Raw genomic sequence first — 26,663 nt, 5'->3', positions numbered from 1 at the left:
ACTCCATTCACCACAACTCTCTGGGCCCGGCCGTCCAGCCAGTTTTTAACCCAGCGCAGAGTACACCTGTCTAAGCCGTGAGCCACCAGCTTCTCTAGGAGAATGCTGTGGGAGACGGTGTCAAAGGCCTTGCTGAAGTCCAGGTAGACCACATCCACAGCCTTTCCCTCATCCACTAGGCGGGTCACCTTGTCACAGAAGGAGATCAGGTTGGTCAAGCAGGACCTGCCTCTCACGAACCCGTGCTGGCTGGGCCTGATCCCCTGGTTGTCCCACATATGCCTTGTGAGCGCCCTCAAGATGAACTGCTCTAAAACGTTTTTCTCTGCAAAACTTACACCTCTTTCTTGGGATATGTCCCTCACTATATACTTCTTCAGTTTATGGATTTGTGTCCAATTAACCCATGCTATTTTTATTGATGACAATTGCTACTTAGTGGCACTTTTACTATGGAGGCAGTGATTTATTGATCAGGGACATGCTGTTTTATAATGATACCCTAATCTGTCTACTAAACAAAAGTGACAAAGGTATTATTAGCTGTGCAATTACTTTATTACAAGAAGTAACAGTAAAGAAAAAATTGAGGTTCAAAGTGTCTAATAGAGTATTATTATTCTAAGCAATTTTCAGTCAAAGAGTAATTTTCTTGATTTTCCTAGAACTTTTCTTTTTCAGATATTTAAGTAATTTATTTCCATTATTTACATAATGAAATTATTATGAGGTAAGTAATAAATTATTTAAAGGCTAATTGTTTTCTTAACTTGCAAGAAACGTATCTCAGAGAACCCCAGAGAAGTATTTATTTTTCAAATTTTATTTTCTTCTTTCAGAAAAGAAGAACAACAAAGATAGGTGTAAGGCAGAACTGAAAATTCTTACAATTAATCTTCTCTTAGCTCTTACCCATGCTTTGGCATAGGAAAATTAGACACTGTGCCAGGATTTGCAAGCTGCAGGCTCATTAATTCATTTTAAAATGGTCAATTGCTGTCTTTCTATGTCCCAGTTTCACTGTGAGAAACGACTCTAAAGATTTCTAGGAGACACAATGTGCCTATTAGATGCTAATTGTATAACTGCCAATGTACCTGACTCCTACTGATTCTTTACCGATCAGTGGAGTGCCATCAGGTTATTCACTGCTGACTTGGTATTTTGCAGTTGTATATAAATGTTGTAGTCCAAAAAGAGATTTTTATTTTGCTATAAATCCTTCTAAGACTAGTTTTGTTATTGCTATGAAAAACTTTTTTATGGCTCTTTCAGTCTTTAGTCAGATCAGTATGGGGTTTTATATCTTTTTCCTTCTGTTCTGGCTTCTTTACAGAGCAACAGTGCAGCTCAGAAATACTATTCAGGGCAAAATAACTAACCAAATTTCAGTGACCTTTTTATCTCCTTTCTATTCTCTCTTCTCATCTTTTAAAATTGTTTCATTGGTTGTCAGTATGCCTTTTCAACGATTTATGCAAGAGGATACATAAGATAAGTTAGAAGACAAAAAAATTCCTGAACTTCAAACCATTTTTGACAATTCATCACACTAAGGCATGAATTTTCTTTTAGTACCTTTTATATTGACCAATCAAATAGATAATTCCAGTCTTGTAATATGGAGAAGGAAGAGGAGGCAGAAATCATTGCTTTTGTAATAAATCTCTATTCAAGAACTAGGCAAAATAATTTCTGAAGTCACTTGCTGTTACAACAATTTGGTATAAACAAATATTTTTTGGAATTTCTTGCATTTTGCATGTTTTGTTTTTCACAGATAAATTGTGTTTTATTGCTCTAACAAGTTTACTGTACTTATAATTATACATATAGGTGATTTACTACAACATGAGCTTGTATTTCAGAAAGCTGGTTTTTACTTTGTTCTTTTTTCTTTTACTTGTTCTTTAGTTTCATCTCAATTTTACTCAGTTAGTCCCCTGCAGAGGATGTGAAATAAAGTGGAGCAATTTGTTAAGCAATCTTCCTCAGAAGATTGCTTTAACAGAACCAAAATGCAAACATGTTAAAAATTTCATTTAGAGAAGGAAACAAATATAAGGTTAGTTAAGACCCTGTATTGAGGCCTAAGAATCCCCTTTACAGGCAGATGCGGTCAGTCCCAGGGCACATCAGCAAGCCAGCAGAGAATGTACTTCTTTATCATAGGGTGTTCCCATAGGTAGAAGCAATCGTTTGACGTTCACATGAAAAAGAAATATTATCTTAAAAAAAAAGAAGTATTTGATAATAGCATTAAAAAATCCATTTCAGCAAAGTTATTTGAGTCACATCAAATAAAAGGAAATAAATGTAAGCATGTTATAGATACAAGAACAATGGTTAGTAGGTGGCTACAAGTACGACAACAGAATGCTTTAAAACATTGTTAAAGAAAACAATCTGTGGCTATTTTAGAAGTATCCATGAATTAATAATATTATATAAGTCAAAAAGCCTGAGCCTCTGTCCTTCCAGACAGCAGAAAGATAGCTGGAATTAACCTTCTGTTGGGTCAAAAAACAGGCAGAATTTAGGTTCAGGAAACATATTTTTTCTCTGTACCAATGCTTTCCAATGCCTACAAGACTGTGAATGTATGTGAAAGAATGCCATGAGTATGGGAAAAAGCTGCACCCACTAAAACAGTGCAGTTACAGACATGTAACCTCTTTCCTCATGGGAGCCCAAGGACACAGCATGTGCCTCTGTGTGACAGGGTGATTCCTGAAGCTTCCCTTGGGGCAAGAGAGTTGGAAGTGGACACTGACACAGGGGGTGCTACTTGCTGGGAAAGCCAGCACTGTCTTCCTGGAGCACAAGCGTGACATAATATTCTCATTTGCTGGCTTGATGAAGTTGTCTGACAATTAGTTCTGTTTTGAACCTGTGCTGAAACTCCATGAAAAGCCTGTACCAAGACAAGGCAGGATGAGAACTCAAACGCCAGATTTCAAAGGGAACAGGCACCCTGTATCTTTTGCCAGTAAATTGTCCGCATGCAGTGGTGTGAGTGGGGGAACAAAGAGAAGTGTGCCATAAGCTAGGTTGTTTTTTTTTTCTGTTTCTTACTTCTGAATGTCATCATCTTGCTGTGTTGTGGGGGGAGTAATCACATGCAGAATTCCACTGCAACTTGGCAAAAGCCTGTCAAAAATGTGTTGATTGAATGATTGATGTCATCTCTGTGAGAAAGTGGCCCCTGGCTCACAGGTCGTATCAAATTCTATGCTCAGCAGGAGCTTGGTGTGAAAGCAAGATCTTTCCTTTTCATGTCCCTGCCTTTCCCAAAGCAAGATCATCTCATATCCTAATTTTTCCACTTCAATTAATCAATTTCAGGCACTTATGATATGAGACTTTAAGTGACCATGAATAGTAATTTCCTGTTTATTGTCATGAATCTAATTTTTGTAAAATGCCTTACACTGTTAAAGTACTTACATTTTCAGTTACAGCTAAAATCTATATATTTCAAATACCAAGTTCTGATAACAAGTGTATGTGATTACGGAACACATTGCTCTTATGAAAGCAAACCTCTACTAAATATTTCAGGCTGATCCAAAGTATATGATTGTTTTGCTCTCAATAGCAAATTTCCCCTTGATACGTGCCTGTGTGTATTCACAGCAAATTAAGTATTCAGGAAGTACTGACTGCTGGTGTAGTTTTTGTTTTCTCTAGGCAGGTTCAAATCAAGAAAAATACTGTATTTTTCCATGCATCTTCTGTATTTCCCTGTAAAAGGAGCAAGCCATTCCTTTTAAAATATAGTCTTCTCTGAAAAGAAGTCCCTGGATAACTCACATAAATTTGGATTCTACAAGAGGAATGAGAAACAAACGAAACAAAGGGCATGAAGACATTGTCGGGTCTACTCACACGTATGGAACTATTACTGTTGCTGAATTGTAAAGCTGCTTTGCAGATGATTTATAGATTACACTAAATTAAAGTACAGTGCTTTTTCAGGAACTGTTTTATGTTATACCTTTATCATATCACATCATCATCAGTACAGGATGAATGTAAATAAAAGAGAATGCTACAATTCCTCTGTAATGCACAATCAAAACATAGTAGGAAGGCCACAGAAAGCAATCTGGATCTTTTAAAAACAACATACAAACTACAACAACTGATTAGAGCTCTGCTCCTTATCCTGCATGCTCTTCTATCATCTGACTTCTGAGTGACTATGAGCTTCTTGTAGATGAAGCCTTGATATATGTCACCATTAAACAGCAGGATATAAATGTGAATGATTATGTGCTGCTGCTGCATTAGAATTTCTCACAATACTTACTTGTTAGCTGAGGTTGGTATCTTCCCCACTGACGGTAGTTTTTAGCTTTACTTCAAATACATCTGTCATGTCTTCCTCTACGCGGGCAAATTGAACAAATGGAGTACTGTGCTTCCACAAACTGATTAGGTAGGTGCCTCAGTAAGAAAAGTCTGCATAGACAGAGTCGGACAGTTGAATGACATGCACACAGCTGGGGCGTGTTGAGTAGAGCGCATGGAATAAACAGCACTGCCAATTTTTAACTGCTGAGGCCTGAGTTTGTTTTCTTTGGCAATTATTATTTTTCCTTCTAGATTTTTCCATCCTTGACAGAATGACTAATGTGGTCACAGATTTGCTGTCACTCTTGCAGTTTCATTCAATATTCCAATTTCCATTTAGGAAAATAAAGCAAATCTTTTGTCTGAAGCACAGTTCTGTATAGCAGAGGATATGCTTGTCTCCAGTATTTTTTTCAACACAATTCTGTTGGTGTTCTTTAATGTGTTGCCCCTTCCTCTGTCTCTTCTAGTGTTTTCTTGCCATGTTGTAGAATTTAGTAGATAAAGGGTAGTAAATCATTGCTTTGTTTTAAATATTTCCTCACTACAGGCACTCCAGAGCACTATAAGCAGTACTACTCTCCACAATCCCCCACCAAATCTAACAGCATAGGAAAGAACAGAAGTTAATTAAAAGCGCAACTAATTAAATAAGTTTTAGATTAATTTTCAACACCGTAAAAGACACTATATTTTGAATCCCTAAAGGAAAGTAATTCTGCAGCCAAGAAGCACTGACTTTAGTACATCAGGTTAAAAGGCCCAGACCTTTTTATTTTACTTGGACAAAACTTGCACTGAAATTTATTAAATAAAGCAAGTGGCATGAGCTTCAGACTCTACACATAAGCTAGTGTGAAATATAGAAGCTGAATTTACAAGTTACCCAAGAACCACTGCAAATTAGGGTAAATCGTTCCAGTAAGATTCTGTTTTGTGAAACAAAAGGTTAATCAACCAATTCACTAAAAATGGCAAAGTATAATGAAACACAAGTCTAAATAATAATGTATCTAACTACTGATTTTGTAAAAGCTGAAGATGATTTGTGTAATCACTGAAAGTTATGGTAAATCATTGTATCTTCTTACCTGGAGGTCACGACTGTTGATGTATATTTCTAGATAACACATTTACCTTAATATAACTTTATCTTAGGTATCCTTGATACAACACCTCATTTGAAGGGGGACCTAGAACAAACTGACACAACTCCAGACAATCACAATTATGCCAGTTTTTCCCTAGATGTTATTAAATGTTGGTGCAATAATAAATGATCTTTTGTCTAATACTGAATACATTTACTAGATGTTATATCATACCATTGCATTTTCTTTGGAGCTGATGAAGCAGAAAGCTGACAGTCTTGTATCCACTATAAATTCACAGGTATTTTTACAGTGTACAGAAAATACAACAAAGATCAGTGTCCTTTTGCATTAGGCATCCGGAAGAAATAGACACAAACCCAATCCTACAAAAAGATTATTCTCTGAGGATGAAAAAAGGAGACAAAGGACGTTGCTCTGAGCTGAATTAACCAAAGCATTTTATTTTTATTTCTACTTTATTTCATTTTACTCTTAAAAAAAAATCTTGAGGAGACATTAAATATTGATTGCTTGTTTAATCAAATGTTGTCAGAGGTTCATTTACTCCAGAATTGCCTAGAGTAAATCTGGGGATCAAGAGAACCACAAGACCTGTTTAAAAAGAAAATCTATCTGCTTACTTTACTGGGCAAAAGACTGTGTGGGCTATGTTTTACATTTTCCTGTCTGTGTTGTTTCACAGATTTTCACCAGTCTTCCAGGCCTCTTTCTTTCAGGTACTACTGTGTGCATCTACTGCGTGCAAACTGAGCACTACATTTATTAGGTGTATTGGATAATAATGATTTTGCTGCTAGACTTCATCATCTGTTTGTAGCACTGGAATCATTTGCAAACCAAATTTGACACTCCAGCTTGATGCTTGATGGGAAAGATTGATACATCCTCTCCCAGCTGTGAAGGGCCAGAGCAAACCTGCGGTCTCCAGGGTTGTGAGACCTGGCTCTTCACCACCTAAACAGCAGCACTTCCTTCACTATGCCCAGAACCTTCTAGTAAGGAAATGTTACTATAATTTAGGATATACAGTGTCCATAAGGTACAGATTTGGGAAAGAATCTTGATTACTTTAATGTCTCCTTCCTGCTCATACTGAGTTGTATTTGCTTTTGGTCTTACATATATACAGAAAAAGTTTCTCAGGTAATACATAATCAAATGCATACTACCTAAGCCATTGGAAAAACGTAGCCATCCTTGTTAAGAACAGAGTTTCTCAGCTGTCATAAAAATCTTTTCTCCCCTTCCATCTTCATCCAGGCATAAGTGAAAATGTATTCATGAAATTGTATGCATAAAGCAGTAGCACTGAGTTTTGGAAAATTTTGTTTCACTTGTGTTAAAAGAAGAGGCCTCGTGAAAGGCTCTTTGGAACTGCAGTTTCATCAGTTGCTGTGGCACCCAGGGGTGGCCAGTCTCATCAAAAACTATTAAAAAACATAATGTTTTTGAAGAAACTAAATCTGAGTCACCATAATGCACACTATTGGACTGTTAGTGATCTGTTCTGAGGTGTGGTTGCTGCCCAGGTATGCCAGTGATGCCGCAAGATACTATAAGCAAGGCAGGCCTCCCAGAGTACATCACAGATGGCAGTGTGGATTGGGAGTAGAGTCTATCAACGTTACGGTATTTTCACATCTCTAATAAAAGGTGCCAGGCAATCCAGCAAATCACTGAGCAGAAGGCATGCTGTAGACAATAAAACACTTCATTCTCCAGGGATGGCCAGATTGCAAAGAGTGCGTGCCACAAGAGTTTACTACCTACTGAGAAATGAGCTGTGTGTGCAAAATGGAATTTTGTTTACAGGAGACCAAACAATAAACCTGATAAAGTTAAAAGTTAACATCACAACAGTGATTCATGCTTCAAACCCAGGAGAAGAGGCACGGGCAAGTAGAGCTAGGAGGTATGTCTCTTGACGATGAGAAGATATCAAGCTCAGAGTAACAAGTGAAGTATGAAAGATTATAATAAAAAAAGTAAAATAGGACAGTGAAGTCTCCTGCAGCTAATTTCCCCTGGCAGGAAATATTTTTCCGCTGTACATTTGTAGTGTTATATCAGTGAAGGAGGGCTTTCTGGAAGTCACAAGAACTGGGACCTGGAGAGTGAAGACACATCTTACAGGTGGCATGTATGGTCAGAAAATATGCTACAAAATTCAATGACTCATGTCCCATTAGGAACTGGAATCAAAAACTTCTTCAAATGCATACTCACAAAGCAATCATTAAGCAAAATTGTTAAAAGAAACAATAAAGAAATCAACCATGTAGGCAAGACAATCTGGAAGACATTCCTACCTGGCATGTCAGCCCATTATAATATACTGTCCCAGATATTACACAACTCTTGTGGCCCATGCAAGAGCTGGTGAGCTGAAGAAATAGCCCTCATCTTTCCAGCATAAAGGGCAATTTGCTTAAATTTATGAAGGAAGAGCAGCAGAGGGCAGCAACTCAGAGTCTCAAATGAGTAAGCAGTCAATTTTCTAATTTAGGTGACAACATGCTATATCAAATGAGTAATTCTGCACTGAACCAGCAAATAGCCTTATAAAGTAGTGGCAAAAGAAAACACTTAAAGCTGCCATAATCGTGAATTACACATTAGGACAGTGAAAGAGATGGCTTTATAATATTGCCACCTTGACAACAGGACTGACATCTCATTATAAGATTAAAAATTGGAAAGATCAGTGGCTACCAACTAACATGACAATGTCAGACTCATAATATCTTTCAGAAAGAAATTAAATATAAGTGTAAACACAGAGATAAATAGGAATCTAGAAAGCAAGGCCTATTGTGAAGTAGATTATCCTTTCCTTTTATACTAGTTTCCACCTTGGATGTAAGATAGATTACTGCTGAAACTGGTATATGTTTTCCTGTGGAAAGCCTCATTTTGGGCAAACCACCATTTAAAAATAAACTAATGTGTTGCTGGTTGTATGTTGCTTAGCTTGTGCCCCAAGTGACTCCTTTTTGGATTGTCACCTGCTTTGTGTGCTCACTGTAATCCAGCAACTGAGCTTGTGCTCTGGTATCCATACATAGATTTTTCCCTAGGGTTATAGTTTAATTTTTAAGATGTCTTCATTTTCCATGTTTAATTAAGTTGTTCTTGCAATTGTTAAAATTCATGCTAAAAAAAAAAAAGAAAAAAAAGAAAATTAAAAAAAAAAAGAAAAAGAAAAAGAAATGCCAGACAGCACTAAACATGAGTTAGAGGAGGTGGAAGCTTTTATACTGTCACCATGAATAATAGAAATCCAGAGTGCTTGCACATTGCACAAATGTTCTTCCAGTAGATTTTCTAAACTGCAACCATATGCTTGCAATGCAAAAATATCACAGGGAGTACTGTCCTACTTATTACAGCAAAAACATTGGATTTTAGCTCTTCTCAGTTAGGCAGCAATGTAATGTAGTTAAATCAGCAAAGCATTCCCTAGAATATAAAATCCTTGTAAAATTAAATAGTTGCATTGTTCTCTGACGCCTCTGATGTATATTCTCCCTAGTAACAGGGACCCAGAGAGGTTCCCATGGAGAATAGTGGGGTACAGAGATAATCTGAAGTAACAGAACTATGTGAAAATAGGCTTTCTCTTTGCTTGTTTTAAAGTGATGAAGAGAGAAATAATGAGCAAGGAATGATTGCACGATTTTAAATACATAAAATTACGAAAGCATTGCGTGCAGAGCAAGTCAGGAGATTATCTGAGGACGGTACAGTGACAGCTGTTTCTGCCTTATTATATAGCAGAAGTAAACCTGTTGGCTTGTGAAATGCCCCTTTTGTATTTCTAGCACTAACTATCAGCAATTACAGTATGATACTAGAACATATGGCGATGTAATTGAAGGTGTGGCAAGAAATCAGAGTTAGGCACTTAAGGCCATATGTTCCCCTCCACTAAGAAGAATGGAGGGAAGCAGATGGGCACAAGTTAAAGAGAGGTACAAAGGGCTGGCATAGTCCACCCAGAAGCCACAGGTAGCTAAGTGACACTTTGGTGTGTGTCAAAGTGGTGAGCCTTTAGGAATGAGGGGAAATCAATGTGTTGCCTCTCAAGATTTAACTCAAATTTTGAGGTGTGTTAGCTCTGAACAAAAGAGCTAGCTGAATGAAAATGGGTAGCTGCTGTGCCACAGTGTGTTTCCAGAAACTATTCTCATAGACCAGCACTGGGTGAATAAACCAGGGAGCATACCGATGAGACAGCAAGTACGCAGCTTTCCTGGCCACAACAGGTACAGGCCACGAGTCCCTCCCTCCCTCCCCTGACATCAGGCTGCTATGAAGTATATTTTCCAACAATTGTTCAGATTTGTGGTCTCTGCTCATTTATTTGTCTTCCATCCTCTTGCCTCAGGAGATATTGCATCATTTGACTCCAGCCATTTTCAGGATGGTTTTGGCAGCATTTGGAAATTGAGATAAACCACAGCCTCTTCCACTTGATGATTATCTTCTTTCTTCACTATCCTTCTTGTTTCTAAAATGGACATAAAACCTACTTTCAAGTTAGCATGGCAGAAGTTTGTACCAACCTTACATTAAACTTTTGACTAAACACATTGGTGAGAGGTGTGGGAAAGTTAAGTCATAGCTATTGTATGTTTTGATTTTGGAATGTTATTAAAGCAGAAGTTAAAGAAAGATGAAATTAAAGAAATTAAAATAAATTAAAAATTAAATCTGTTAGCATTTTCTTACAGTATAACCCTTTTCCTCCACAAATAGTCTTTATTTGGGAGTACTCAGTAAGTCAATTTTTAGTCAGCAATTGATTTTAGATCATTATCTCTATCCAGTATCACTTGGTATCTAGGCCTTCAGAAAATCAATAGCACAATAACTATCTTCAGTACATTTTTCACTATCATATACACTATGTATAGAAACCTATACTAAGTATTTATTATTTTGATTAACATTGGAAACATGCTGATTTTTTCCTGTAGTGAGAACTAACCTGTTTTCTGTGGGGAACACAAAAGGAATACTTTCCTTATTTCACTAAGCAAAATAAAATAAAAACATGATTTCAGTGCTAAAATCTGGATTTCAACATTACCCTGCATCACGCAGCTACAGAAACCAGGCTATACTTTGCCATCAACCAACCCTGCAATTAAGAAGTTAGGTATTAATAGGACATTTAAGAATGCACAAGCCAAAATAAAAAAAATAGAATTGTAAATTCATACGTAACACTGTTGCATGGTTTGTTTTTTTCACATTTAAGTGATATCTTCTTCCACTTAATGTTAGACATAAACGACAGTGAGCTTGTTATACTACAGCAGGGGGCAGCATGGTATGCAGTTTTCCACTCGATAGCCAGGTTTAAGGTATCAACAATGTGATTTACTAATTAGCACTGAGCTTTGCTGTTTACAGCCTGTTGTGTAAACTCCATTCCTATCAAAACAGGCACAGAAGTGCGAGTTCCGTGGATGATGTGCAGGACTTGGCGTAGACAAAAGACATCAGTAAAGTATCAAAGGAGAAAAAAAAAAAATCATTATTCACAAAGATTATGGTATGTAGTGTAGGTTAAGACCTCATTTTTTAATCAGTCCTCAGCCATTAGTGCATAAGTGCTTCAGATAATAAACATCAGATTACTACTAGTCTCCTTGATGTGTTGCAGACATGAGGCTGACACAGTGATAAAATGACACCATTCTCTGCTTGCAAAGCTGTTCCAGGGTCTTTATATTGTACAGTTTCCAGCCTAAATGTTCACATTGAAATCAGTTTTGCTAAAGACCGTTACGTCATTAAGGCATTGAGTCTGAAGACATGTTCTTGTACTAGATATTGCTGGCAATTGGGAAGATTTATCTTTAGTAGTGATCCCCCGAAGGTCAAAAGTGAACATAATTATCCCAAAAGCCTTTTGTTTATAGATGTGCCTCTAAGATCAATACAATTGTTATGAAGATGTGCTGGGAATGAGGAGGGCACTTGCAGTATTCTGCATAATTGATTATACAGTTGATTTAAAGTGCACTGATCCTTACTTCTTATTTTTTTTAAACTCAGTGCCATGAATAAGAAGATTCCAGTTAATGCTTAAGAATCTGTTTTACCACATAATTTCCCTGCCATACTAAATAGACTGCTTTGTCCTTATTACAGTATAAATTAAGGATAACAGAAGGAAAATTTATTATTAATTTCCATTAAAGCAGCAGAGCAGAATTAATGATATCACAGCTTTCTGATGAGGATGGGTAGTTTCTTAAACCAAACAGAAAAATAGCTCTAACTGCTAATCAATTAAACCTGGATTAGGAGATATTACTAGCAATTAAAGGTCATGTAGCACTGAAATCAATGAGGCTTGTCAAAAAAAATAATGAGGCCCATAGCATTTCCACTGTTCAGCTACTGTAACCTCAAATTATTGGATGGAAAAAGAAAGTCCCTTACTGAAAGTGAGGGAGGCTAATTGCATGCTGAAAAATATTAGGAAGTCCAGAAGAAAGGATGGCCCAAATATTCCTGAGCTCTAACAATTAACGAAGAATGTGCATCTGCATTATCTTCATATTGCAAGGGGAAAAAAAAAATACATTTTCCTTTTGGTTAATTAATTTTATTGAAAGTGGGTCACTTTATGATTTTGTGTGAAGTGAAACATGCAGATTTTCAAGGTTTCAACATTAAACCAGGTGATACTCAGCAATTTTGCTATAAGAGTCTGAGTTTGTTTGTACCTGAAACTCAAAGCAAAAATTGAGGTAGAAGGTATAAATCTACATGGAAAAAAACTGAATAAAATGCTTGTGCAGAACCAACAAAACCAAACATTAAGTTTTGCCAAGATCTAGTAAGAGAAAAAAGCATAAAGTTAAGCAGTTATGATCTTGCTAAGACATCTCAAAACCGACCTAATTTTAGTAGGGTAGAGCATCTACTGCTGTTTATTTCAGTGATCACCACGTTTGAAAATAAGTCTTCTTGTACAGTAATTACCTAACTAAATATGGGTTTCCTCCTTGCCTAGGGTTTTTAGGTTTCTGAATGTTGTCTGTTTCCTTTTCTGAAAATGAGTGCTGTCAGGGAAGATTTCACACACAATAGTCACCTGTCAACAAAAACGCAGATCAAATTTGTGGAAGATCACAAAGTATTTGCAGGGGTGAAGGAGTATGGATTTGCATGCACCAGCCTTGACAATCCTGTAGAGTAGACATTCAAAACTGTTAAATTACACAGAAATCAATCCCTCGGTACAGTATTTTCAGGAGATGACTCTCAGTGTACTTAACGGTCCTTAAGTACACCTAACATCACATCTGGAAGTCAGATACTTACTATGTAGCCTGGTGCATGGAACTTTGAGGTTCAGGAATAAACTTTGATTGGGAAAGTTCAGAAGAAGAACTAAAGCATGGTCTGCAGGCATGTGTTTTATTCACCTCTACCCATAGCTCCCTGATCATATGATGAGGGACCCAGGGAGAACTAGAGGTTTAAGTGTAAAGCTAGGAGGAAATTGCAAAGAAAAGGTCAAGTAAATGGCACACTGAGAGTTATAAATGCTCTGGATAAAAACCACAGCAGAACAAGGTAGGAATCTGAAGGACTAGGATATAAGATGCTGAACACAAAATTATAGGACTTCTTTAGCCTAGTACTTAGTTATTCTCCAACAGATGGCATCCATTTCAGAGTCTGGATACATAAAACAGCAGTGAGTACAAGTAAATGCATTACATACCCTGGCATACAAATAGATGAAGAAATGGTACTATGATAAACTAACACTGCTTGGTGTGATTAAATCTTCCTGGGAAAGTATGCAAACTCTCCAAGTTCTACGGCTATAATACCTAACAGTTAAAATACTTTTCATTGTTTATCTATACACTCATAAAACATGAAATCCAAGATTTCTTTAAAATTAATTGCATTTTTAAAACCAGTTTACAAGGAGAACATAAGTTATGGTGTTACATTTTATTATATACTGGGGAAAAGTTAAAATTGTTTTATTAGTTCTCTGAGTGGCATTTTGTTTGGTCTTGCACAGGCACCAATATATTGTACTGGTCCTATTTTTTCAAAAGGTGAGAGAAAACAAGATCTAGAAATCTCAGAAAATGCGAGAGTAAAGTCTGACCTTTGTATGGTCACACCACCAGAGAAGCCAGGTACATGTGACCAGGAGTAACTGGAATGTCCCATATGTGTCAACAGCAGTAAGAAGCTCTTTCTAAATGTATGTGTCAACAGCAGTAAGAAGCTCTTTCAAATCATCTCTGAAGTCAAAGAAACTGTAAATCACACAGTTCCTGAATTCATTGTTAGCTTAGTTCCACCTCTTCTCCCTTTACTAACAAAAATTATGGTTCTCAATACACTTATTATGTGTTATGTGTAATATCTGTTACCGAAGAAAATTTTTCTCCATTTTATTCACCTTCCTAATTCTGTGCATATGAATGGATACACAGGTCTCATCTGGAAATCTATAGTTCTGAAAGCAGAATGTATCTGGCCATAATAAAGACACCCTGACAATCTCCACTCAGTCCATAGTAGGGAAAAGAAGAAGAAAAGAGTGACCTTTGTTAATTCAGTCATTTAAGGTTAGTTTTTGAGTCTGAGTTTTCTCTTGCTGTTCAGCAACCTCAATTATCCAAACTTCAGGTTAGCAAGGCTCAGGGTTAACCAAAGGTCAAAAGATTAAAACCTTCAAGCACCAATGAACACTGTAAACTGGGTTTTTAGCTCAGCTTTCTTTCCTTATGAGTTACTATGTCTTAAATTTTCAAAAATAACATTTTTTTGTTCATTAAGTGAAAATTTTCCTTGCATTTTCCAATAGTGTAGAAACCAGGTGACATCTCTGGTACTCTTACCTACTGGCATAACATGCTCTTGTTTGAGAACAAAATTATTGTTCCTGCCCCTCTACATGCTCCATGTTCATCCCCTCTGCTAGCCAAATCCTTTTCCTCTAAATATTTGCTAAATGAAATAAGACTTTTTGAAGGGACTTAAAATACACAAATTAATAAATTACTTATCAAAGGGAACACTGTGGCAGACCTTAAAGTCAGTGCAGATTTTGCTTCTTTCACAACTGCAGGACTATGTTTAAGATTTCCCTTAAAAAATATAGTGGAAATATATTTATGTGATACAAAAGAAGTTCTCCAGCATTTCACTTTTGCCAGGCAACAGAGATACAACATAATATGTCGTTTTCCCTGCTCCTTCTCATTGTCTTTTTTTCATCCTGTCACATCTGTGTAGTATTTTCTCAGATATTTTCTAAGCCAGCCTGCAGGGTCTCCAGCTGATGTTACATCCAGAATTTTAAAGGGTTTATTGTTATTTTTTTTTAACTTTCTTTCATTTTCTCCTGTCTACAGCTTCAAAAAAAGACACGTCCACTGTCTAACACCATGTCTTTGTAAAAGTTTAATCCATCATTTTTATGTAAAATTGTTAAAGGAGGCCAGGATAACCAGGTAAACGCTTCACAGCTGCAAGCTGAAGTATCCAGCACATTGTAATATAACTAGTAAGTGGCAATGCACAGTACAAAACCATGTAATAAATTGTCTAGAATGGCAGTCCCAGGTTGCAAAATATTTTGTATTTACATCTAGTAATAGACATATTTATGCCATTTCATTAAGTTTCCAATCTTCTTTTCAATTTTGTTGCAGTTCAGAATAGCTCATGAATAGACAGCAATTTTTTCCAGAGCTTGGTCTTTTTGTTTAGTTTAAGGAGTCCCCTGTCTTCACCTTTGCTTTTTTTTTCCAGTCTTTGTTTAAAAAAAAAGTTTACAGGGTAGCTTAAAATGCCTTTGCTTTCACATAATCTATATTCCTCCTTCTCTTTTTTTTTTCTTTTTCTTTTTTTCTCTTTTTTCTTTCAATATTGCATAGTTGATCTGGGTCTTTTTATGTCCATTAGGGGACTTGTGGTACACTTATTGATAATTTGAGCACAAATCAAATATTGGCAAAGGCACCTCTCAGTACAGAACTTGGCATACGAGGCTGTGTCCTATGCTGCACTCTAACTTTGTGAGACAGCTCTGAGGTCGTTTCAGTGTGCTTTGGTTTGTTGAAGAACGGTGTAGTTACACAGTCAGTTTGACAGTTGTGTTCTTCCACACAGGTAGGGAAAGGGGTGTACACAATGAGCAAATCTTTATGCACAGACTGAGGTGCATATCTTAAATTCCCAGTATGGTGTTCTCCAAAAGAGTTATTGATAACATGCTTTAATTGCCTCTCCACTAACCGTAAGCTGGATGTGCAATAGACAAAATGCATCTCACTCAACACAATCTGAGGAAAACATTGTTAAATAAGGCATCTATAAGAAATAATAGACTACTGTGCCAATAAAAGCAAAGGCAAAAGCATCTTCTTTCTTATCTGATGTGCATCATGTCACAAGTTCTGTTCTTCTTGAGCTGATTCTTTCTTCGAAGGACAAGTTATGATTGTATCCACTGAGCCAAGCAAACGGACTTTCTCTTTGCTGCTGAAGACATTAGGCAGTTATTGTCCAAAGGAATACACAGCATTCATCAAGTATAGGTGTTATGTACACCAAAGTGTACAAGCAAAAGGTTACAGATATTAAAGGGTGAAAAAGGTAATTATATTGGAAACAGCAATATATTGCCATTCCGTGGCACTGAGAAGGCACATAGCTGTATTCTTTGCAAAATACTTTTGTGGTATATTTCAATTCTTCAAGATTTTGGAATTTCACATGTTAAAATTTGTCTCCTTTTTTTTGTTTTGTTTTGTTTGTTTGTTTTTCTTTTCCCAATATATACAGGCAACTAATGATGTCCTGAGATTTTTTCTGAAATGTTATACTTCGTAACCTCCATTCTTCCCCTTTAGATCTGTGACACTCTCCAGTTTTCAGAACATCACTTTTCAGAGGCAAGGAAATTTTAAAAGTTTCTAGAGTGGAGAAACAAATGAAAACCACAGAAAGGATTCATGGGAGTGAAATATAGCCATCAATGTAGGTTTCATTCTGCCAGGTTGGTGGCAAAAACAAAAGAGTAGAAAAGGAAAAAAGGAATGAAAAATGGAATTTTCAAAAGTAACTCATAAATTCTAAAAAAATAAAAAAAAAAAAAAAAAAAAAGCACATTGAAATAAATAAACAATGTCAACATTTCCACTGATTGTTTTTAAGAGGATAGAAATCTCATGACTTGTTGAATAGAACTCCCAGTTGGTAGGTCAACTTCATTATCTATCAGGTGTATAAGCAGCTAAACACTACATTTACGACTCTACCTCCTCTCAAAGCATATAGGCATTGACAAGATAAATCTAACTGACCTTACTCCCATCATACTTCAGTAGTAGATCAAAATGACACTTATTTTCATTTTATCAATAGGCTAAAGAGTATGTTCCTTTAGTCTAACATTTTGCATAAAAATCCCAAGTAATCTCTGCACTGAGTCTAACAATTTTTGTTTGAATAAGATTTCTTTCAGAGAAACACCCCTTCAAAGAGTTCAAGCAGTGGCGATCCTACTCTTTCATGGTGAGCTATTCTAACGGCTAATTATTCTGTTAAAATTTGCAATTTATTTCCTCTTTGCACTGCTCAAGATTCTGCTTGTTCAACTTGTTTTTATGCCTTTGTCTGCTAGATTAAAGATTGCCTGGGCTCTTTGTTGTTTGTGTACTTGATGTGGACTCCTGATGGTGGTATTCACAGCCTTACCAAAATCTCCCTGCCTTATGATCTACACCCACCAAATAAGCAAAGTCAAAGTGATATTAAAATAAAGGGGAAAAAAGAAGGAAAGCGTGTAATCTCAACTAAATGAGACAATTTTTTTTTTATTTCATATGTAGGTATTCTTTTTCTCTATTCATTGGTGTCCCCCAGAAAGCCCATTAATACTTTTCTTATGTCCTTCTTCCTTCCTATATTTCAAGAATAGCCAATCTCCTTTTAGCATTATCTTAATTCTAAAAATCTAAAGAAGTAGAAATTTGTTGTCTGTCAGTGTAAAGTAATGGTGTGTTCTAGTCACAAGTAAAGGAAGTTAGAGGCAGAACAAGTTTAATTAACAAAATAACAGAATGGCAGACTTGCTATGATGTTTTTCAGACCTTTTGGCCAAGGCTTTTCTCACTAAGAACCATGCATACTAGATCTCTCTATGTCAGTGACTGTCAGAAATGATGATGGATGAAAGGAAATCAGAAACCAGTAAAGTAAAACAAATAACCTTCATTCTCTTGTTGTCAGAGGACACTGTTTAATAGCAATAGAGCATTATGGTGAATTTTCCAGTAATCTTTGCACCATCCATGACACAAGTGTTCTTACAAAAATCCAGAAATACCTGCTGCTGATAGAATTTCATACTGCCACTTCAAAAACAGATTTATTTCTGCTTGGTGGTATATGGTGACAGGTGGAAGATAACTGTTTTTGGTAGATATGTGAAATTTTGCTATCTAAATGACTGGTCAAAATGTTTATCAACAATGCAGTGCAGTGGGTATGTGTCCCTGGCACAACACAAGTTGCACAGAGATATCCAGTGAGATAGCTCAGACACCAAAAGTGACGTGACTACCTTTTGTGCTAAGAAAACCTGCTTCTTGGTTCTGTACTGTGCACATGCACTCTGTGCTCCCAAAGTCTCAGGCCAAGTGGCTGTCTTAATCCATTTTAAATGAGAAAGCCACACTTCTCTTAAATAATATCTCACAACTTGCTAACTAGGGCTGTACCACCAAGACAGTGAAACTGGGTAAGACTCTGGCTAAACGTGTATCTCACTATAAAAAACTGATTTTTTTGAGAAGTAACTGCCCCTATTATTTGAAATACTGTGTTAGAGTTTGTTTGTTTTCCCTAGCATAGTAAGCAAGTATTTCAAGGAAATTAAACAGGGTTAAACCTGATGAACGGATTTAAATCTTCAATCAATCAATCAATCAATCAATAAGGAATAATACCTGTGAGCAGTGTAAACTGTTTTCTTCTCAGTCCAAAAAAACCTGGAAGACTGTTTCCGTGCAACTTGTTTGACGCCATTGCACAGTAGTTCAAAGGTAGCAGTGAAATTACTTGAAAGTCAAAATTCCTTTTTACTCTACATGAGAGCAACTAGAATCACCTGGCACTTAGGAGTTTTGTGTTGGGGACTCTCTCTTATTCCAGGGGACTCCAAATTTGCATCATTAGTATCATCTGGGCTTATTTAACCAATTCAACTACACATTCAACCTTCAAGCTACCTCCTGAGTATGGTGAAGAATGTTTCCTTCATGTTTCTAAGGAGATTGTAAAACATATGGGATCCTCTGAGGCTTCTTAGTAACTTCCCTTACTTTTTCTGAGGAACTAACATTTCTTTGGAGAGAATGTTTCCCCCTAGGAAACTTTGTCCTACTTCTTGACATAATATAATGAATTGAATGTTTTCACAAAAGAGCTATTCTTTCGGAAGAAAAATGTATGCCACTGAGATGCTTTTGTGTACTGCAGCTCATTTCGTTATGCCAGCATACAAATGAAATTAAAGTAACACCACTATCATCTTCTTCAAATCATCCTTTTGTAAACCCCATCATTTCTGTAACATCTGTAGGAAATGAATCAACTTGCAGTGATTAAGCCAATGACATCAGCTAAAATGTTACTAAATGTTGGGACCCACAAAAATGTGTTAACTGATATACATAGCTGTGTGAATTTCATAATCCTAAAAGAACTAGAACTAACTAAAAGATTAGATAGAATATGTTCTGGCCTCAGATGAAAAACTGTGCTGTATTTATTGTAGTGGAAGGTTTGTCAGAAAATTTGGTTCTTTGAAAACTCAAAAAAGTGAACATTTATGTGTTTTTTGAAAAAAAAATGAAGAAAGAATTTGATGTATCGAAAAATTGTAATATGGGATAGTCTGGAGGCATGTATGGAAGAGGAAATGAGCACAGTTTGGATTAAAACCAACTACAGACAATGAAGGCTGACAGAAAGTCCCTTTGCTTTGGCAAATACAGTATTTTAATAATCATTCCTACTGATCACCTCATTAACAGTTACTAATTTGAGCACAAAAAGTCTAATATAGAAATCCTTCATCTCAGTTCTCTAATGCTGTATAGATAGATATGAATATTTAATGCCATCTGTTTTCCAATTTCTGAAAGTTTTTTCCTACAGGCACTGTTTGTTAGTCATTCTACTTCTGAGTTTTGAACAGTGTTAAAAGACACACAGGCAGGACATTCTTCTTTGCTAGTTAAGATCCTGTTTTTCTTTATTTGACGATGTTTTAGTGAAGAAGAAGAGTAATAATTTCTGAAAATATCTTGCTAGGTTTTAGGTGGAATAAATGGAAAGACAGCTTCTTAAATCTCCTAAATAAGGTCTCCTAAATAAAGTCTTCTGTGAAGACTGAGTTGATTGCAGTACAGACACTGCTGAATATTCATACAATGATTGCAGCAATATTCACTGCTTAAATGTTGTTATGAGTATTTTCTGATATAATTCCTCAATACATGCTGTTTATACTGCAGTCCATTAATACATTATTAATTCTCTTTATTTCTGAAGGTTAGTTTAGGCACAATAAAGTAATGACTCCTTTCTGACTATCTTTAAGTGCGCTTACAGATATGCTTTTCTGTCAGTGTTGTGATTTGTTAGTGCATGCTGATAATACCACAACCTAAGGAGTCTACATGAAATTTAATTAAGCTGTTTTTTATGGGAGAGTATGTGAGGAGATAAATGGTTCATGATAAATGAACTCTAAGGCCACAAACTGGAGCATTTATTGATTCGTTGGCCATTTATCTTGGAATTTATTCCCTAGCAAAAAGAATATTGCTATACACTTAAATAAGGGTTTTGAATATCATGCTAACCTTTCACCACACAGTAATAAAAGCCCTAACAAACTCATTCAGCTTTGCTTCCCATTCATTTCACTGTCATCATCAGCATTATCATCCTTTTCTACTACAGAGGCTTAGCAAATTATAATGGGTTTATCTGGAATATAAAGTCATGAGCTCTGACCTTCCCACATTCTTTATATCCTCATGGTGTCTAATAAAAAATGTACAAATCTTATATTGATTCAGATATCTGTATCAAAATATACTTTAAACGAGGACCCCATTTCAGTCAGAAAAGCTGCTATCCATTGGGCTTTTTGGAGTATTGGTTAGAGCATATTATGTGATATGAGATTCCATTTTAATATTTAATGCATAGGCTGATTAAATATTAGTTCCCCTTATAGCTTCTAACACATATATACACAGTGAATACCCAGCATTTATGCTTATAAAATAGTCGAGACATTAGGGATTGTTTAACTCTGTTTTTCTTTGCCTTTGGCTAGTCTAGATGTATTTAATTATAAGGTTTCAATTCACTTGGGTTTTGTAAACCATTTAGGCACAAAAAGCAGAATAGTCACAGTAAGGATTCCATTTAGAGTATGTCTTAATTGAGGATAACATTTCTTTTCTTTTTCCTTCTTCTTTTTTAAACTCCTCCCCCCCAGGCTCTTTCTAGAGTTATGAACTAAATTGCCTGAGAGAGATTCTATTTTTAAAAAGGAAAGAAAACCATGGAAATATTTAGCATTGGATAGTATCTCAGCTTTAAGCAGTGCATCTTTTAGCATGGATTCATGTGGGACGTGCATGTGAAGATCAAATATCACATTTCAGACAGCTGGAAACAAATAGTTGTCTCTCAGAGAATGCTGAAATTGGGGGGGAAAGGATGCCATCAGACACGTGGTTCCTGGAATGGTGGTCAGTAGCCAGGCTGTTTCCATGGCACAGGTCATGCTGGTGTGTGTTGCTCATATTTATTCACTGATAGCCACACGTAGACACTGGTTTTAGTTGTTCAGTGAAGGATTTTCAAGAATGCTCTATATGGTCCTGTATAGCGTAGCAGAAGCTAATATGGGGGATGGAAAAGAAGACTGAGTTGGCTGATCTGGAAATTTGAGGACTAGAAGGATAAGGAGGTGGAAGCACAAAGGGTCTCTAATAGACCCTCTGAAATAGAACAATACCCAGTGCTCCTAATGGCCCCAGAAAACCTGTCATTAACGCCAGAGGAGGACAAAGACATCTGAGAGATGTTAAAGGTCCAAAGCTTCCTTGAAGAATTTTGTGCAGGGGAAGAACTCGGCCTTAAACAGGGTAACGTTTTCTCTAGAAAAATTCTCTCACATGCTCTCTGTTCTAGTAACTTAAAATTGCTTTGACCTGAAACAAGTCTTCCTTCCCTGGAGGGCTGGCCCAGGATCTCTTTCCAGAGCAACAGAGAATACCAAAATCAGCTGTGCTCCAATACTGCTTATGCTGTATACAACAGAGTGTACACTACAGATAGAAAGCAAAGTGTTTCAGGCACTGTTATACACCTTTTCTATTGGTTATGAACGCTACTGGAAACAAGGCCTAACCATTATGGCTGGTGTTATATCATTACGTTAAGCTGTGATTCTGGGACCATGAATGCAAATTCTGTGCTCAATCTAAGACAAAGGCTGTTCACTGATCTAGCCAGCAACGTCTGTTTGGGCTAAGAAGCCTAAGGTGGCTAGATTTGATATTTTCTACAGTGCTGTTGGCTACAGATAGTGTGTCTTAACCACATTGCTCTGAAGGACTTCTTTGCTCTTTTGCTACTTCTTTTTTTGGTACTTCTTTTGCTAATTTTGCTTCCAGTAGTAGAGAATTATTGTGAACTGAGAGATAAAGTACATTTTATTTAGGATGAGTTTAGGAAAAATCAAGATTTAAAAAAATGATCACATTTATGCTAGAAATGGCATGTAAGTCTCTCCTGTGTGTTACACTCGTAATGACTTTAAAGCACCCCTAGGAAGTTAGAATTAAAGATGTGGACAACCACACGCATAAATCATTCATTTAAACAGGTATTCATGTTTCAGATCCCACTCTGATAAAAAATAAAAATTCATTCAATTAAGGAATAGTCCCTTGATCTCTATCCCCATCCCTTCCACAGAACGTTTAAGGGCAGAACCTTGGTCTTACTGGTTCAGTGAATATATCGTTCATTGAAAAGAAAACAGTTTCATGTAACTGGTGCTGATGAATGCCTGTGCCAGTTGTGTAAAAACGGTGATTACAGCATGCTGGTGGGAAACTGAGGGATTTATAGCCTTGCAGATAGAACTCCTTCTGAAAGCTAAAGGGTTCATTGGTGCTTTTTAAGCTATACTTTCAAGTACGTCAATTGTGCTATAGATGCTACCCAGATCAGGCTCTGAGGCATGTCAGACAGAGAAATAGTTTATATTGAATGCTGAGGTTGGAGGTAACCAAAGTACAGTATATCTAGAAATTCCCTGAAAATTTTTTTAACCCTCAGAATTTTAATATTGGAAATATTAATATACAGGGTTTGCTACATTAATAAACAGCAATTTAGGAACTTTCAATTGACCAACAGTTTTGAAGGTAATCCTGATATGGTAGTTAGGTGCATCTGTACTTTCAACATACAGAACCAATAGACATAGTAAGGAAGAATTCATACAAAATGAAACTATCAGAAGGGATATTTTCATTGTCCAGTCATATGTGCTTAAAAACAAAAACAAAACAAAAAAAGAAAACCCCACACCAAAATAAAAACAAAACCCCTACACAAATCTTTCCTTATAAATGAAATTGCATATCTAATCTTGCCAAGGCCAGTATCATATAGTTTGTTTATCTGTAACATAATTGCTAATGAAAAATCGTAACTGGTTGAATTAACTTCTGTAACTGATTTGAAGCACTAAATATATTTTGTGTTCTAATATATGTATAATCTACTCATTTTTGCCAGTGAAAGGCTTTGCATATTTTTTGAATGATACAATGTACTTTTCAGAGTAGATGCCAGCTGAATAGGATGGAGAAGTAAAAGTAAATATATATTCCTAAAATATATACTGAACCAATCAATTTTCTTAATAAGAAAATAACTCTGAGAAGTTAGCAAGGTATAGAAGCAAAACTCAATGAAAAGCTGAGACTAAAACATAAAAAACCCCCAACAAAACAACACCAGCAAAACAAATAAACAAACAAAATCCTCTAGTCAGGTAAAGTCCTCACCTAATTCTTTAATTAAAGTCCTGACTCTAAGGTCTTTCCACCGAAATTCCTTTAGGAGTCTGCGAGCTTTTTGCTGAATTAAACAGTCAGCACTATACTTACAGAATGCCATAAAAAGCACAGGAGAAATAGCATGTAGAACAGTACCTACTGGAATTCTGCATACTTCAGAGAGACAAGAAAATCAGAGTAGCTCAAAAGCTCATGTTTCAGAGGTAGAATGCCTCAGGAACAATGATGTAAGTGATTTGTTTATTCAGAATAGTACCCGAGCCTATAAATTTCTTTGTGATGTGATCAGGATTGTTACCTCACTGTCTTCTGTAGTAACTAACTTCTGTACAAATTAAATTCATGTAAGGATGCCCTGAGATGCACAGCCAAACTTCATGTGTTGTTACGATATTCTGGCATGCATTAGCAGAAGCTTTTTGCCTTTGCTGTTTGGCTAAAGCTAAGGATCAAAGTATAATTTAAACTAAAAATGTTTTTTTTGTAAGTAAAATACTCTTGGCCAGATAATTGGAGATGTTATTCTCTCTCTATATATATTTTGGGGAGACTGCTATTATACATTCCTTTTCCTCAGGAAGAGAATGAAAGATTATGGAGATAAGCATAACATAAACTAAATCTTTCAGCGTTGCCAGCTGAGGTTAAACCACGACATATCTCTATATAAATCCTACTTTCTTGACATTTAGAAAGAAGTTTGTTAATATTACATTAGGGTTTTTTCATCAAATATAGGTTTCAACCATTTCACCTTACAGTTAGGTTTCTATTTACCTTGCTAACCTTGTAATGGTGTGGGTAGCTGCACTACACCTCAGTGAAAACTGCATAATCAACAAGAATCCTACTATTTACAAGACATAGGCACAGCCGTCTGAAGAAGGGAGAATGATGTTTTGATAGGAAAGCCAGTTAGCACAAAACCTGTCACTCAGGTTAATGATCTGTTACAGAGCAGTTGGCCACCCTCCCATCATCTTAAAGTAGACATACAGTGAAAGAACTAGACACATAATATACAACTGCAAGAGAACAAAACTACTAGGAGTGGGAGGGACTGTAGCTTTTGAAATCTGAAGAACTATCTCTGACTACAGCATTAGACGTGTCTAAAAGAGACATTTTGTACATTGGATGAGTTAGGCTGATCAGGGATAAAGTATCCAGAAACCACATCTTCTGAGTGCAGAGGACTAAGAAGGAAATCACGTACTAATTATCTTTATGAAAACAGGTATCAGGTAGAAGCTGAAAAGAAAGGCCAGTTTAATTGCTTGAAAGTGTAAGATTTAAGTTTCTGTCATCTTTTATATATAAATGTGTGTTTAATGTTGCAGTAGTTCCCATTTAACTGATTTGACTTTTCTAGACTAGGGTCTTCTCAGTGACTGAAGTGTAACACTATGCCTTTTGAGTCCATAGAACAGAGCACAAGATTTTATCTTCTTTAGTTTTTCAAATTTATTGCAGATATGTACCATATCTTTGAGAGGAAAGCAAGTTACCATGCATGAGACTGCACCAGTGTTGGTCATATTTGACCTGATCTAGTTGTGATAAATGCCTTTGTGATGTAATTTTAGTAGCTGCTTGTGCTCTGACAACATCCAGAGGCCATAATCTGTATCAGGGCCCTATGATGTGATGAATTTTGAAAACAGAAGAAGAGTGCGTCCTTTCTCCAAGAATCTTACAGTGTAATTTTAGACAAGACATGACAAATAGTTGTAATTGGGGAAAAAAAAACAAACAAACAAAACAACAACCTCCACCCCCCCCCAGAAAAACAGAGAAGAGGAGAGTGGGAACAAGGATAACAGTGACAAGAACAGCTGTTGATATCACTTAGTGTTACGCTTAACTTGCTGGTAATCCTATCCTCAGAAGCCCCAGAAAAAGAAGAAAATATTAGACTGTGCTCTAATTTTTCATATCACCACCATCTAAGCCATAAGAATGAATTAATGCTCTGCCGTTTCTTTTTGATTTATACTCTTTCACATGAGACTAAGATGTCATAATTTGAATAACTCATGTATTCAAGCCGTAATACTGAAATGCTCTTTCACTTTGGCCTTTAGATCGATAGTCTGCCTGAGAGTATTTGGTCCCTGTACTCCTTTCCTGTTTACAAGCTGTCTGGGCAATAGAGCATGGAATTTAAATGTTTGCCAATCAAAGTATGAAATACTAAAGGGCTGAAGTTAGAGGGCTATATAGAAGGACTAAAAATCATGGTGACTTATTTTCATGAAAAGGTATACAATGGCAACAGAAAACTAAAACCCGTTAGGTCAAAGTTTAAAACAGGAATGAAAAAACTGCCAGCCTGGAACATAATGAATTTATATATGGAATTCACTGTTTGCATCCTCTGCAGATCTCAAATTGTCTCCAACATTTTCCCTTCTCTTTACTTCACCATAAGTATGTTTGAATTTTCTTGCAAAAAGAAAAAAATTAAGGCAGAGAATGGTAGACCAGTTTCAGAGTGTTTAAACAGACAATAAAATACAATGAGAGTTTGCAGAGGTTTTCCTTATGTAGGAGGTAAACTATTAACAGTTTAGTTTCAAAATTTCAAGGCATTTTTCCACTGATGGGGGATTTTAACTGCTGCTGAGTGACTTGGGCACAGGCATGGGAGGATCTGTGTAGTAGCAAATAACGGAAAAATAACTCTAAAACCTTAAATGTTAATAAAGATGCTCTACTGAAGCATATTGGAAAGTGTAAGAAATTCTGCATGAGTGATACTTAGAATCATAGAATCATAGAATCATTGAGGTTGGAAAAGACCTCTAAGATCATCGAGTCCAACCGTCGACCCAACACCACCATGCCCACTAAACCATGTCCCTAAGCGCCTCATCTACTCATCTTTTAAATACCTCCAGGGATGGGGACTCAACCATTTCCCTGGGCAGCCTGGTCCAATGTTTCACCACTCTTTCAGTAAAGAAATTTTTCCTTACATCCAATCTAAACCTCCCCTGGCGCA

This window comes from Aptenodytes forsteri, unplaced genomic scaffold, assembly GCF_000699145.1.
Source record: "Aptenodytes forsteri isolate BGI_AS27 unplaced genomic scaffold, ASM69914v1 Scaffold46, whole genome shotgun sequence".
Taxonomy (NCBI): Eukaryota; Metazoa; Chordata; class Aves; order Sphenisciformes; family Spheniscidae; genus Aptenodytes; species Aptenodytes forsteri.
Note: the sequence above shows the minus strand (reverse complement) of the source record.